The 16,174-nt window shown below is 36.2% G+C and overlaps 2 long non-coding RNA genes across 2 annotated transcripts; both read right to left on the reverse strand.

Annotated features, from left to right (window-relative positions):
* Nucleotides 1-2,159: 2,159 nt before the first annotated feature.
* Nucleotides 2,160-12,862, reverse strand: LOC125583978. The gene is made up of 2 exons (XR_007320991.1): nucleotides 11,984-12,862; nucleotides 2,160-4,538 (listed from the first exon to the last, which is right to left on the reverse strand). It is a non-coding gene; the product is annotated as an uncharacterized LOC125583978 (long non-coding RNA).
* A 201-nt stretch (nucleotides 12,863-13,063) lies between these two features.
* Nucleotides 13,064-15,735, reverse strand: LOC111204036. The gene is made up of 2 exons (XR_002656459.2): nucleotides 14,741-15,735; nucleotides 13,064-13,435 (listed from the first exon to the last, which is right to left on the reverse strand). It is a non-coding gene; the product is annotated as an uncharacterized LOC111204036 (long non-coding RNA).
* Between the last annotated feature and the right edge of the window lie 439 nt (nucleotides 15,736-16,174).

Here is a 16,174-nt window from a genome sequence, read left to right on the forward strand (position 1 = left end):
TTATCTCCTTCCAATTATAATGCACAGAATGAGAGAAATTCAAGGTGAGACCACTTTACAATTTTGTTCTTATATCTATATAGAGTTAGTTTATAGATTACTCTATCTGTTTCAAAATGTAATCAGTTTTAATTAAAATCTGTAATATTTAAAAGTTATTACTTAGAAAACTGTCATTTAATATATAAATTTAATCAATTACACAGTAATTTACATAATTTAATTGGCCACACAATATCCAATAAATATAAAGTTACATTGAAATATAAAAATAATTTATATAGTGAAACAAAAATACTTTTAAACCATTATATTATAAAACAAAGGGAATATTCAAATTATATTGAAACATTAGAATAGTAAGAATCAGAAAAGCTGAAATCTCAACGTCGATCATTTACGTCGGCCATGTCTTAGACCATCTTCAATGTATTCCTCTATTTTTTTTCTCTAAAATAGAAAAATTTCATAATAGAGATGAAATTATCTCCGATGTATTTTTCTATTTTCTCTCCTAAAAAAGTATATTCTTGATATATTTTTTTCTAAGTTTACAAATAATATTTTTTATTTGTGAAAGTTGAAAACCAGCCCAATTTATTTTAGTATTTTATAAAATTATAATATTATTTACACTAAATATTTCTATACAATCTATTATGTAAATAAATAATATATTTCACTAAAAAAATATTTTCGGTTATAATTGTTTAAGTAAAAAGTTAAAGGATCATTTTGTAAAAACAAATAGAGGAGGTGCATGGCAAAAATATAGTTTCTCATTTCTCAATTATTTTTTTATTTTATAAAATTCAGTTTTTTTGCCTTTTATCCTTGTGGTTTTTTACGTGGTGTGAAAAAATAAAATATTAATTTTGTATTGCATTTATGAATTTTCTTTATATATTTTTAACCTTTTGTCCTTTGTGAACTATATTATTAGCTTGTGCTAAATTCATATTTTAATGGAAAAAACTGATGTTATAAAATTATATAGATTGAAAATGTACTAATATGATCAATTTTATTTTTTTTAAGTAATAAAAAAAACTGGAACCAAGCACGTGTCTTGGTAAACAAAATAGAGTTTTACATTCGTAAAGATGACTGATAACATAATCAACTATATTGCACTTCTAGATAACATGTAGCATAAACTGATATATATATATATATTGATGTCTATTTTATTTGGATAATATTTTCACCTGAATTATGATAAATACAGTTTAAATTTTTTGAATCGGACATCTAATACAGATGTACTCAAAAGTAATTGCATTGAATATTTCTTGTTTGGTATATCTAATGAATAATAAAATAACTTCATAATTGTCTACACAGGATACTAAAATAGATTGTGAAACAATAAAAACAATTAAAGATTAGTTCTAGTTTCTAATAGATTAATCACTTATTTGATATGCTAATGCATATAATGTAATCACTTCTCAAAAGCATGAAGACGTACGTGAGAAAGGGCTATAATATTCACTACATGCGTTTTCAAGAATTCTGGCACTAAAACTGTTTCAGTGTATATTACTCTTTAAATACTAGAGGCATAGCACCCGCGCTTGCGCGGAGCCGGATACATTATTGATGCGTCGTGTAGTTTTGTATACGGTGATTTTGTCTTTTTAATTTTCTTTTTTGTGTTTTCTATAATAGTGATGAATGGAACATTGGAAGTCACATAGCTTGATTAGGTTGATCAAAGAATGACCGGCGAAGTCATATGTGTTGATATTTTCATATCTTATTTTTGTAATGATTTGATCGACCATTAGCGTTATTAGCGCTTTCATGTTCAAAAGCTGCTGAGGTTTATAGTATTGGTTAATCTTTACTTAGGTAGTTGTTAGTATTTAAATCAAATAGTAAGAAAAATATATAAAATTCGAATTTAACAATTTATACGAACAAAAAATTTAATTATTTTTTTATTCTACCCAAAATTAATTTCAAAAATATAGACTTGCAATAAACTGTTTCTACAAAAAAATTATAACTCTAGAAATTATATAGTTACAAAATTATTGATTTTTATAGTTTTTGCTGCATTTTGTTAAAAAGGGCCAAAAAAGTCTGAAATAGATCGGCCAAAAATGTGTACGATGTTTACTCCATCATTCACAACCTTGAGGCTTCCAAATTTATCCAACACAACATTTCTCTCTTGTAAAAGACCACAAGGTTAAGACAAAAGAGAGACACAACTTGGTACAACGGACATTGAGATTGTAACGAATACCTCTAGGGCCAAGAGTGAGACCAACATCATCAGCAAACTTATCAATACCAGCTTGAAGAGAAGGTCTTGAGCTCTGATCGAAAGAGATCTCCTTTATACTTGCTCTACCACTAAAACCTCTACTTGCTTTCCTGTAGCTTACTCTTTGACCTTTCTGTTGGTTTCCACCACTCAGCTTTTCCTGCACACCCACAAGAAAATGAATGAATCAATGCCCATTACAACCAGATTCATCTTCTATCAAGTTTTTTCTCTTTCCCCATAGAAAGTAACCATTTTTTACCAATCAATGGGGTAAAGAGAAGATGAATTGAGAAAGAAACAATTTTTACATAAACCCAAAAAACCACATAAAATAAAGAAGCTGAATAGAAAAGGGCAGTGATATAGAATGAAATAAAAATTCAAATCACAAATAAAGTATGAGAACATAAATGGCTGATCTAAAAAAAAAAACCTTCACCTGTCGTGAGGAGCAGAGGACGGAGGCGGAAGAGAGCGCGTTTGTGGACACCATTATTTAGACCGGAGCGAAGGTAAACGTTCTAGAGGTTTGTGAATAAAGAAGAAATGGTTTAGCGTAGAATGAAAGTGAGGAAGAAAGAGGTTAGGGTTTAGATAAAAGGATAATGATTTAATGTTTGTAGTAATTTAATCGTTTTATCATTTAATTTGTGCTCATTCAATAATTTTTATGTACTAATTTTGTCATATGTATTTAGGTACTATCTAAATCACTTGTCCAAAAAAATGACTATGAACACCAATGAATGTAAGTTTGTTGAAGCAATAGTGATGCTAAATGTTGAGGTGATTGAGTTAACCAAGGGATTCTAAAGCTTGAAGAAAACATTTAGCTTAGTATAAGATGGTTCAAAGAAAAAAAAATACATTCTAAGTAAAACCATTTTAGTTTCATTCTTCAATATCATTCATATTATTTGAAAAATAAAAACTGATTAAAAGTAAAAATTAGAGTTATCAACTACAAAATAATTTAATAATTTATTTATTAAATATCACTCATTACGAATCGGGTTTCACATTTGTTGAAGAAAGTGTTGTAGCCCGTTTATTAGAACCTACAAAACGATAGATATTGTCAACCAAAATCATTCCTATGCACAATATAGCTATAACGCAGACGCATGTTTAAATGACATGTCATGCAATTTATCAATTGTTTGTGTTTTACTTTTATCTCATCAGCAAAGAATAAAGGTTTGTCCTATCATGACCACCTTTCTAGATGCGCTGTGTATTTAATATTTTCTATATCAGAATGTCTGTCAATGTTAACTGATACTTTCATTCTTTCGTGTCCATTCTTGATGTCGTGTAGAAGAAACTACACTGGATAAAAAAGCAAACAAAGAGGAAATGTACCTGAATATCTAAAGACATGAGAGCTCGTCCTTCATCGGTGCATATTTTTATCCTAGATAGACCTTCCACCAGCGTCTCCGCGAATATTTCAATTCCATATTCCAGCAGGAGGTTTTGAACCTATATACGAAAAAGAGTTAAGAGTTTGAGAAGAAAATGTAATCAACTCCTAGAATTAATGATGAGGTCAGAGAGACATTTACCTCCTGTGGAATGCCTCCGTGAGCAAGCCTTGTGTTTGTAGTGTTTGAATTCCCCAAGGATCAAATCAACATACATGTTTGTTCAAATAGTTTAGTACATATAAGATGGCAGTGAAGCCATGAATGATCAGAATCTGTTTTAAGAGCATCAATACCGTGTGCTGAATATCTAAATCTTAACTCAGATAATAAGTAGGCTCCAATGATAACTTTATACTACACGAGAACTCTAAAATAATACTTTTGTAAGACTATGAACATCAAATATAGTTGAGTATTTCACTATTTAATTAAAGTTGCAGGTACAAATTTGGAAGAGCAAATGGAGTAACAGAAGGAAGTAACAAACCCATTATGCTCCACTCCAAGCTCCTTGACTTCCCATTTAGAGTTAGCAATCCGGTCGACATACTCCAATGAGAACATATATCATACAAAACCAAGGCTTGACTTTAACATACCGATTGAGTTAAAAAGTTATATAACAGTTTTTTTTTAAATCCAGAGGCCAGTAAGAATAAGAATAAAAGGCACAAAAGGGAGGATAGAGATTGAATCCATCTAATAACATTTTTTTTTTGTCACAGACATCTAATAACTCTCTTAAGTAGATTGGCAATTTACCCATTAACATGCCGCAGGATCATCGCAGTTGTCATGTGTAAGTGCTCTGTCAGATCAGGTACGGAACCAACCTGATGAATCAATCCACTTAATGCAACTCTTTCAAATATATTTGACACTCATACCGTATATAAACAGTTCTTGACTAATATATATTTAAGAAATCTATAACAAAGGAATGCAATGAAACTACTTATGATCATCCTTCAGAATCCATTATTTTTAAAGAGGCAAAAGACTATTGGATGCTACAGAGGTCTATCTATAAGCAGACTGTATGCAATTTTGTCAATAGCACAGCTACTGTCATGTCCCCGATCTTGGATAGGATCGTCCGGACGGACTGCGGTGTGAGGAAACGCACCAGTCAGGTCATATGACCTAAAGACAAGTATATCATGGCCTGAAGGTAAGGTTAAGGTGATGCGCCTCGGATCATAGACCCGGGCCAGGATGATGCGACCATGGCTGAGCCAGATGATTCTTCAACAAAAGACAAACCAGGATGGATTAATGGTGAGGATACTGATCTAAAACCAGCTGATGAGACTGAGGACGAGCTGGAACCAGCTGAAGAGAGTATGCTTGAGCTGAAACCAGCTGAAGTGATAGTAGATGAGCTAGATGAGATGAGTGAGCTAAGTGATACTAGCTTGGAGCTGAATGAGCTAAGAGACACTGAAGATGGAGCTGGTTTAGTTGCTGGGCGAAATGAGCATTTTTCAGCCCAAAGAAAAATTCATAACAAATTCAATTTGGGTCGGTTTTACACCAAATTCGACCAGACCTTTCCTCAGTCCATTTCAAGCCCATTCTCATCAAGAATGCCAAGAGGGAGTCAGCAAGGAAGTCTTGGTCGTGCATGGGAAAAAGAATTCAACAAAAATCATTAATTTCGGTCTTTAGTCAAAGTCTTCATTTCTAGTTTCCATGTCTTGTTTTTAGCACATTCTTCTTTGGATTTCTACAACTTGTAATCCTATATATAGGGCCTAAGAGCCACGAAATAAGGGAAGCTTTTTCCCCTTTTATTTGAGTTTATCTCTTTGTTCTTTGTAGAACACTTCTTTGTTTCTTGGTGAGGTTATCTCCGAGTAAACAGCCTCTAATTCGTTGGACCTGTGCGTCATATCAGGCAACGTTTAGAAATCCTTCTTTTGGTGGACTTGTGAGTCATATCAAGCACCAACTGAAGTCTGGTAGTATCATTGGGCCATCCGCAACCCATTGTGTCACCGTTCAATCCATCAGTTCTCCCTTTTGGCGAGTTCATATCCCTTTAGTCCGGTCGAGTGATCCTTCCCTATTTTAGGGCGTATCAAGTGGTATCAGAGCCACTCAACCGGTACTATCTATCCATCTTTCTCATCTTTCATTTCTAAACACTTCTTCTTCATCTTTCTATCTCAAATCTGGGCCACTACCTTACCTATCGCCATTCTTCTATAAAAAAAAAAAGAGAAAAGAAAAAAAAAAAAAAAAAAAAAGATCTATCAAAAAAAAAGAGAAAAGAAAAAAAAAAGTTTGATTTATTTGGCTAGGTGGTGGAAGAGAAATCCTGCTGGCTGAGGAGAAATCCAGCCTTGGAGTGGTTAATACGGATTTCAAAACAATTCTCTTTATCTTTCTATCTTGTGTTCATCTCTTGCTTGCTTGGAGAAATCCATTGGGTTATTTGATTTGTTCTCTTAGAACTTTGAGAGGAGACTCTTGAGTGACCATAAAATCTGAGAGAAACACTTGTGTGGGTGAGATCAAACACTTGAGAGTGTGAGTATTATTTTTATCTGTTTACCTTTTGTGTTGAGAACTTTCAGGTTAAGATGTTTGAAGCTGATCAAAGAAGGCTTTTCAGTCAGTTTGAAGTCTGGGAGTTTTGTGACAACCTTGTGGAGGGTGTGGTGAAAGCCCTCAAGGACGTCAGCAAGATCCAAAAGAAGAGCACAACCACACGTGCATCTGTAGCTAAGCCTTCCTTATTCATCAATGAAAAACCCAAAGGTAAATCTGAAAACAACCTTGAAGATCAAAAAGATTTTTCAGATTCTTTACCAATTTTTGATGAGTATGATGAAGAGATGATTGAAAGTTTGATCATTTGTGAGGATGAATGTGATCTTCCATCTCCAAAATCTGATTTTATGTTTGATGATGAAGAGACTAATGGACTAACCTGTTTTGAACCGGAGCATCCGAGTAGTCTTGTTCTATTTTCACAGGATTTTAAGGAAGAACCATTCGACTACTCACATCAAGGACTGCTTCTTGGCACCAGGAGACCCATGGACGATGATCTAGGTCCCATATTTGATGAGGAAGGCGAACCTGGTCCAACCTTTGAAGCGGAAGCACCAAGCATAACATCCATCATCATGGAGAACCAACTTTGCTTTGATCCCGGCACAACTCCTACGCCTTTGACCACATACATTCAAGAGCACTGTGAGAAACTTGATTTGATTAATCTTCTGCCTGATCTGTTTGATAAAGTCAGTTCCAATGACATAAAACTTTCTGGTCTTGATCATCTTGAAAAGTCATCTGAGCTTGATTTGCAACAACTAGTTTTCTGCTCTAGAAAATCGTTTGATTCATTTGTCTTCAAAGAAAATAGCTTTAGTCTGAGATCTTATGGACATGAACTGATCACTGGAATTTTGTTTGCATCCTCATATGCTTTGGAAGATTTTATGGTTAGCGCATTGCTGGAACAGAATTCACATAAAGCTGAAACAGATTTTTGTGGTGATTCTGTTTTGAAACCTGTCCATTCTTATTCTGAATCTGATCTTGAACTAAAACTTTTGTGTTCTGAATCTGATCAAGTTAGGCACGTTTTGGAAATGTTCTATGGTAGTTCATGCCTCGAAAACATTCTGATTTACAACACCTTCTTTGATAAACATGCTGAGCCTTGGATAAGAAATTCTCAATTTGAACTTAATCTTTTGTGTTCTAAATCTGAGAAACTTGCGCATGATTTGAATTTGTTCTTTAGGAACTGTGCTATCACGTGCCCTGACACCATTCTGGTGTACAAGACTTACTTTGATAGGCTTCATGATGATCTGAAACGTGTGCTACATGTTCTAGGGAAAGAAACTTTGGTTTATGATCCGAACAAGTACTTGTCTTGTACATATGATCCTGGTATTTTAATGTTTGTTTTGAGTGTCCAGGATAAACATGATCAGTCTCCAAGAGGTGTCAGGAACAGAAGCAGAGATCGTGCTTATCAGTTTAAGACTTGGAGATGCATGTACTCGAGGAAACCAACTTCAAAACTCCAAGGAAGTTTCTTTCCAAAATTTTCCTTCACTAAATTTTACATGATTTTTAAATTCTTTTTGTCTGATTCATTTCCTTTTGATACAGGTAAAATGGATTTGAGGTCAAATCCTTTTCAAGAGGGAGGGAATGATGCGCCTCGGATCATAGACCCGGGCCAGGATGATGCGACCATGGCTGAGCCAGATGATTCTTCAACAAAAGACAAACCAGGATGGATTAATGGTGAGGATACTGATCTAAAACCAGCTGATGAGACTGAGGACGAGCTGGAACCAGCTGAAGAGAGTATGCTTGAGCTGAAACCAGCTGAAGTGATAGTAGATGAGCTAGATGAGATGAGTGAGCTAAGTGATACTAGCTTGGAGCTGAATGAGCTAAGAGACACTGAAGATGGAGCTGGTTTAGTTGCTGGGCGAAATGAGCATTTTTCAGCCCAAAGAAAAATTCATAACAAATTCAATTTGGGTCGGTTTTACACCAAATTCGACCAGACCTTTCCTCAGTCCATTTCAAGCCCATTCTCATCAAGAATGCCAAGAGGGAGTCAGCAAGGAAGTCTTGGTCGTGCATGGGAAAAAGAATTCAACAAAAATCATTAATTTCGGTCTTTAGTCAAAGTCTTCATTTCTAGTTTCCATGTCTTGTTTTTAGCACATTCTTCTTTGGATTTCTACAACTTGTAATCCTATATATAGGGCCTAAGAGCCACGAAATAAGGGAAGCTTTTTCCCCTTTTATTTGAGTTTATCTCTTTGTTCTTTGTAGAACACTTCTTTGTTTCTTGGTGAGGTTATCTCCGAGTAAACAGCCTCTAATTCGTTGGACCTGTGCGTCATATCAGGCAACGTTTAGAAATCCTTCTTTTGGTGGACTTGTGAGTCATATCAAGCACCAACTGAAGTCTGGTAGTATCATTGGGCCATCCGCAACCCATTGTGTCACCGTTCAATCCATCAGTTCTCCCTTTTGGCGAGTTCATATCCCTTTAGTCCGGTCGAGTGATCCTTCCCTATTTTAGGGCGTATCATAAGGGCATCAGGAAGTTAAGGCATAGCTAATCCAAGAAGGAGACAAGCTCAAAGGAGCTGGACAAGCGAGCTGGTAGCTGGACAAGATCCAGGTGAAGCTCGATGAAGTGAGTGATCAGAATGGATCATAGGAAAACTAAGTCTAGGTCTGGAAATTGACCAAGGGACTTAGAAGGATTGAAGAAGATAAAGGAAGCAAGCTGGACACAGTGTATAACAGCTGGGCGATGCAGTAAGCAAGCTCGACCAGCTAGGTGAAGTGTAGTGCAGCTCGGTGTAGCTCACTGAAGTATAGGTCAGCTCCCTGAGCTGGATGGTCTAGCTCACTCAGCTGGATTAGCTGGGGATCAGCTCAACTCAGCTGGATTGAGTGTTCAGGTGTTGGGCAGTTGGGCCGGGTCTGGACAGTGGCCGGGCCATGTGGGTGACCCGTGTGTGCCGATGGGCTAGTGGGCTCTTGGGATTGAGCCAGGGGCATGGGCAGCCCGTGTGGGATAGTTTTGGACATGTCCAGGAGTGGTTTGGCAGTTCCAGGGCGTGTGGTAACTGCCATAGGCGAAAGGGTGCAATCTGTACCATTGATTAAATCAATGGCCAGAAATGATACCGAAGGGATGCAATGGTTAAGAAGTAACCACCCCTTCTCCTATATAAGGAAGGCAAGTCCGTGCCTTTGCCGGCACGCCAGGGCTTCCTTCTATACCCTGAAACACAAAGAATCCAGAGAAAAATACAGAGAGTTGGTCGGATTTCCAATCCAAGACCCATGGTGGTGTGAATGCCATAAAGAGACAGTTTTGGGGCAGATCAAGGGGGAAGTTGAGAACGACCCTCTGAACGGTTTTGATCATTGTTAACAACACCCAAAGCCTTATCTGGAGCCTGTGGACACACGAAAATGGTGAGGAAAAGAGGGAGTTGGCTGGAATCCATTCCCAAGGGCCAATGCAGCCTTAAAGGGAGATTGGTGTGGAAAGCAGTTTCATGGGAAACAAAGAGGGAAGTGATGCACGACCTTTGGATGGTGATTGATCATGGATGATCATGTCTAAGGCTTCCTCTGTGTCTTGGGAACACACGCAATTGGTTAGGAGAGAAGGGGGAAGGCTTGACTCCACTCTCAAAGGCATGAACAGCCTTGAAGATGGATGCAGTATAGAAACTGGTTTCATGGAAGTTCCATGGAAGGAGTGATGGGCACAAATCATGGTTAGATCTTATCAATACTGGGAGTATGTGATAAGGATTTGATGAAGGCGTGCTAGGAGGAGCATGGACGCCCCTGATGAGGTAACTGGTGGGGACTGCAGACCATTGGACATAGTCTGGTACACTATGGGCAGATCTGGTCCTGCAGTTACACCTTACTCTGTTTTATGATTATTAATCATATTATCCCTTCTTCTTATGATTGAGATTGATGATTAGACATAGTAGCACTGAACCATGGCTTGGCCGGTTCAGAAGAACCCTCGATGGCCTTGGTTTGGCAGCTAAGTCCGGATCTCCTACTTCCTGATGGATTTATGGCGATCTGACTTTGGAATCCTCTTAGTGGTGAATTATCATGAATTATCATGAATTATCATGGTATTTGGGGATTTTTATCTGATTGATTTCGAGATGGTCAAGGTGGCTGGTGGGGCTGTTCTAGGTCGAGATCCATAGGATAGAGATCGGTTCTTGGAATTCTGACTTGACCATTCTCTTAGTTAAGATTTATCATGAATTATCATGAATCCTAATGAGTTTTTAGGGATTGATTTAGAGATGGTCACTTGGGCCGGTTTGGCTGATCCTGGCCGAGATCTATGGGCTGGAGGCCGGTTCTGGGAAATCCGATTGGACCATTCTCTTAGTTATGATCTATCATGAATTGTCATGAATTTTAATTGATTTTTGGAGAAGTTTTGCTTGGGGTCGAAATTGCACCTGAGGGCATATTGGGGTCAGATCCTTGTGTTAGGATATCTGATCATATGTTTGTGTGCTGGAACATATTGTCACTTATGATATTGATCATAAGGAATTGCTGGTTATCAACCTTGATGTTGGTAAGGTATGGGCAATGCATTGGCTGAGAGCCAGGAAGAAGAGTACATCTAAGTACTTGGTGGCGTGGACCAAAGTACTAAGCTTGGGTGTTATTATTCAAGGCAGGCCGTGTGTGATCTGATCATGGGCAAGGATGGACGACCTGATCCTTGGAGGTTGGATCAAGGTGTCTGATCTGATTGATCAAAGGATGCACCGGTGGTAAGAGCAACACTAATCAGGTTCAGTGGGACATGGTTCCATGACTGATTTGGAAGTATGAAGACTCATCAGTTCTGAGTCATGTGGGGTGGTTGGTTGATTGACTTAGGATCTGATGGGCATTGTTAGTCTTTGTGAAGACTTGATCTGGTTAGTCCATGAGAGGACTTGGTATTATATTCTACAAAGCGTACGGGTATTGGATGATGCATGGGCTAAGAAGGGCCAGATGCATATCAGTTACTATTGAAGTCTTCCCAAAGGTTACTTAGTCTGTGGGGAGGGTTGGCTGAATGACTAAGTACCCAAGGGAAGAGTTTATGCAGGTATAAGGGAGTTGGACGAGTGGACGGGGAGCTGGGCAAAGCTACCTCGCAGCTCGATCAGATGGAACGGAGCAGCAAACCTCAAGTGAAGTGGTTCAGCTCAACTAGCTGGGTGAGCTAGCTAAGACAGCTAAGTCAGCTGGGACAATGAGCTAACAAGCTCTGGGAATGTGGCAAAGGTATGATCTGTCAATGTTGCATAGATCTAGATAGAATGGCTTAGGGAAACGGAACCTCTGATTGTATGACTTGGTCTAGGTTCAGGATCGACCTTGGAGCTAGCTGGCAGTTGTGTTTACTGACCAGTAGCTGAGGTGATCTGACCAGACAAGTGTTAGATTGGATTTAGTCCAATGGATGATAGATGTTATTCCGCTGTGCATAAGTTGAAATGATCTAAGCTAGGGAATGACTAAGGTAGTCTTGAGCTAAGATCTGAGTTAGCCCTCGCCTATGGGCGATATTTTTAAATAAAGGGCAAAAATTTTAGAGGTTCGGTCAGTGTATAGACCGAGCGACGTAAGGCATCGACCGCGGCCTAGTCGGTCGGGATCGGGTCTTACAGCTACATAAGGCAATAGCTTATAAGGAATCAAAACTGAAAGCATCACATACCAGTTGACCAAAGAAGTCTTCAACCAAAGAGCCATTTCTTGACATAAGCATGGATTGAAGATGAGCCTTTGATATGCAGTATTCGAGCCACAAGAGAAACAGTGTCCACTGCAGCACATCTTTCCTGCAAGTAATAACCTTTTTATAATCAGCTGCTCATCTCTTCTCTCGCTTCAGCTATGAAATACATGAAAAAATGAGTAGGAATAGTTATCTTCAGGTTTACTACTCGGCAGAAAACAACACTGATCCTAGGAATAGTTGACTTTTATATTACGTAAAAGATTTATTTGGTCATTACAATATACACAGAAACCCCACCATTCAATAATAGCTTACAAAGATCTGAAGATTCTCCACTGATCCCAAATCTTGTGTTTCTGTTCACTTTCTATGTTCGTAGAAAATCTCATGGAGCTATAAATCTGAATAAACAAAAAGTTCAAAAATTAGATGTTAGTAGTAAACCAGATTTAATTGATTTCTTATTGGCTTTGGTTGTCATCTCTCCAACGATTCTATCAAAATCATCAGATAGCTTTCTCCTGAACACCCCAATCCGGTCTTCTCCTCCGTCAGTATCATCGTTCATATCAATGTACCTTCTTCGTACAGGAGCAGCATGGGGCGAATCGTAATCAGATCTTCTCTTCTTCTTGTTGGAATTTCCAGATTCAACTTTTATCGGCCTAGATTTCTCGAGTTGAGCACAGAGCTCATTGACGTTTCCTTCGATCCGTCCATGGAGACGGAGGCGGGTGAAGTTGAGACCACAGACCAGTGTCGCAGTGTGCGTCTATGGCCCCATGAGAGAAGCGGATCGAGGACAGAGAGGGGATGATCAACAGCAGTGAGAGAAAGAGGGTTAATAAATATTAGTTAAGTTGACGATACAAATTCCGCTTATCGTAATGTTTAGATTATAAGTGGGACCCACATAATGCTGAGGTGGACAGCCTTATAAGTGAGCAAAAAGTGATCTATTATAATATAGATTATTATGAGTGTCTTTAATAGTCATCTAAATGCATGTCATCTAAAACACATTTCACAACTTCTGCTTACAGCTTTCACTCTAAATATGGAAAAACATTTCATATAAGAAAAGTAATGTTATATTACGATTTTTATAGCTCTTAACATAATCACGTTGTTTTGTAGTCAATTCTAGTATATGCAACAGCATGTCAAGACATCATTCTGAAGAACATAAAATAAAACACTGATTACCAAGAACATTTCTTGAACAAAGACAAATACATTCTTGGGAAGATGATGTGATAGTAATATACCCCAATACGTATATATTTTCAGGAGCTGAGGAATGAAGCTACTCATCAAGGTTTAAATATGCAGGAGGAGAGCGTCCAGAAACGATTGGTGAGACATTTCTCTATGTATCAGTTCTCACATGTAAGCGGTTGGTTCTCTCATTTCATCTGACGTAATAGTCTGCACGAAATGAAGAAAATGCATCAGATGTGAATACTTATAATAAGTTGCTTCAAACCATTATTGGTAATGGAAACTGAATCTCAAGCCTGTGACTCGGAAAAGTATATTAATTTGAGGGTTACATGATCTTTCCCAGCGAAATCATTGTCAGGACTCAAGAGTAATGAAGAGCATACACTGGCACTTTTCCCCATGAAAAATTTAGTAGATGAGTATTATCAGAATCTTACATTTGTTGTGTATAACAATTTGGCCAAAAAAGCTACGTAGGTGAAAAACCACTACTGACTTTGCCACCACATCAACTTTTCCATTGAACTATCTCTCTTTCTTACCTCGTCATCTTTTTCTACCACTCTTTTTCCTGACACAATCCCTCAGGTTTTGTGACCCTTAACTAAGAGGTATAAATTGGATGTGCAATCACATATCTATATGATGAGAAGAGACAAATTCGAGATACTCCATGCAATTGAAAGCAAAATTATAAACTTGACTTGCAATATAAATATAACTAGATCTTGACCCACGCGATTGCGCGAGTGCATATTTTACAATATATACAAACTTTAAAAATCGAAAAGTTAACGGTTCTAGTTTGACTACTTTTGTTTATATGTTTAAACTATGTATTTTTTCACTGTATTGTGTAACGGGGGTGCATAGAATGATACTGTTAAAAAATATTACTGTTAAGAAATATTTCAGTTTTGGCTTCTATGATTTGGTTTGATACGGAATAAAACGTTTTGTATGTATGTCAAAGAGCATTATTTGATTATCATTGGTGGACCAACACAAAAACGGGTCAAAGATATAAGAGAATTAAAAGCCCATTTAGTGTAAACTAAAAGATTTAAGCATAAAATAATAAATATATCTTATTAAGCTATCCATGTTTTTGTTTTAAAAAGAGTATAATTTTTTTTACTACTATCAAAGTGCCAAACAAAACCTTTAGGTACTTCTACTCTAATAAGATAGATCTACTTTAATAAGATAGATGTCGAACCAACAAGGGAAACATAGTTGCTAGAGCTGAGCAGAATTTGGTGTATTCTCAAACAATGAGAAATATTTTGAGTTTCGTCAGAAGAACCTGAAACAGAACATAACCAAGACACCATCCCCACATCACAAAATTTCAATATAAACGTGGCAGCACTAAGCTTTGCTAAAAGATCCTCAACCACTCATTCTCGACGCTTTTTGGAGAAACTTATTGTGATTCCTCAGTGTTCCATTTTTATTTACAGTAGTCAAAACAACAAATATTATAAACAAAGATCCAAGAAAACATACAATGGTCTGAATCATAATCCTCTGAAGTTTGGTGATGCCGACGCTTGAGATATCTCTGAAGCTTCGGGAAGAGAATAAAGATCTATGAGAGAAAGCCATTGTTGCTTTAAGTTTTGTTGGTGGTGGTCGGCATATATAGGGTTGGAGAAGGGAAGTCGAATAGTGATTTGTGGAGTACTTTTCGCTTCAATTGTTAACAGTTCCATGGAGAGTCGCCAGGAACCCTATATAACACTGAAGAGGGAGATCAGACGACTAAGACGCTTATTTGGGCCAACACACGAGTTTAGTAAAATATCTTCTGTTTTAATGAATATACCCAATAAACAATCAGAAAGAGCTCATAAAAAAAAGGGAAGCTCAGCGTTACCCAAACAGTGCTGACGTGTCCGAATGCAGATTTTCCGTTGGACGATTTTTCTATCCTACGTAGATGGTTTAACTGAGGTTCGTATTCCCTTTTTATTACTTGTTTGATTATAATATTACAAATTTTACTAACTATTATAAGGTATGTACTGTCTATTTACTATGTATATTGATAATATAATTTGGCTATGCTTCAATTTTGATATAATTTTAGTATAATGATAATATAAATTAAATTTTTATAACATTATAAACATCTTTATGATGAATATATTATACATCAATATTTAAGGGTTCGTTTGTTAAGAATGTTAAGAGTACTTTACAACCTAATAATTATATCCATATACTACTTTTTGAAAATAAAATTATATAGAATATACTCTACTGATTCCATAACTAAGGTGAATATCCAGATTTAGAAAAATTACACTTCCCATATATTTTAAATCGTAAAGTTACTTTTAGAATTAATATCCAATTTTTTTAAATAAGTTTAACGGATCTAAACATGTCAATGTAATTACCGCTTATCTAAATGCACAACGCTAATACAATCTATAATTTATTTTAATCATAAAAAACTGTATAATTTTCTTTTCAAAATAAATAAATAAAATAATTTGTAATTAGTATTTAAATATTTCAGATTAATTAAAATATTGAGTTATATAATACAATAATTTAAATTACATATATAATATTTCAGTTTTGTTTCATTTAATAAATAAATAAATAACATATTCTTACAAAATACACTTCAGATATTTTTTTAAATTGTAAAGTTAATTTTGAATATATATTCAATTTTTAAAAATAATTTAATTGGTCTAAACAGGTAAATGTAGTTACCGGTGGTGTAAACAGAGGATCCTAAAAAACTTAAAATTAAATGTGTCTAAACTTATTTGAAAGATAAATAGAAAAGATCATGAAAGGAAAACATTAAATTGGGAGGGTTTATCAGTTTTAGCATCTTTAAAAATAACTCTATAATATACATAAAATTAAATGAACTTATATAAAATTTCAATTACATTGATATAACTGTTTGTTAACTAATTT

Source organism: Brassica napus, chromosome C3 (genome assembly GCF_020379485.1).
Source record: "Brassica napus cultivar Da-Ae chromosome C3, Da-Ae, whole genome shotgun sequence".
Classification (NCBI taxonomy): Eukaryota; Viridiplantae; Streptophyta; class Magnoliopsida; order Brassicales; family Brassicaceae; genus Brassica; species Brassica napus.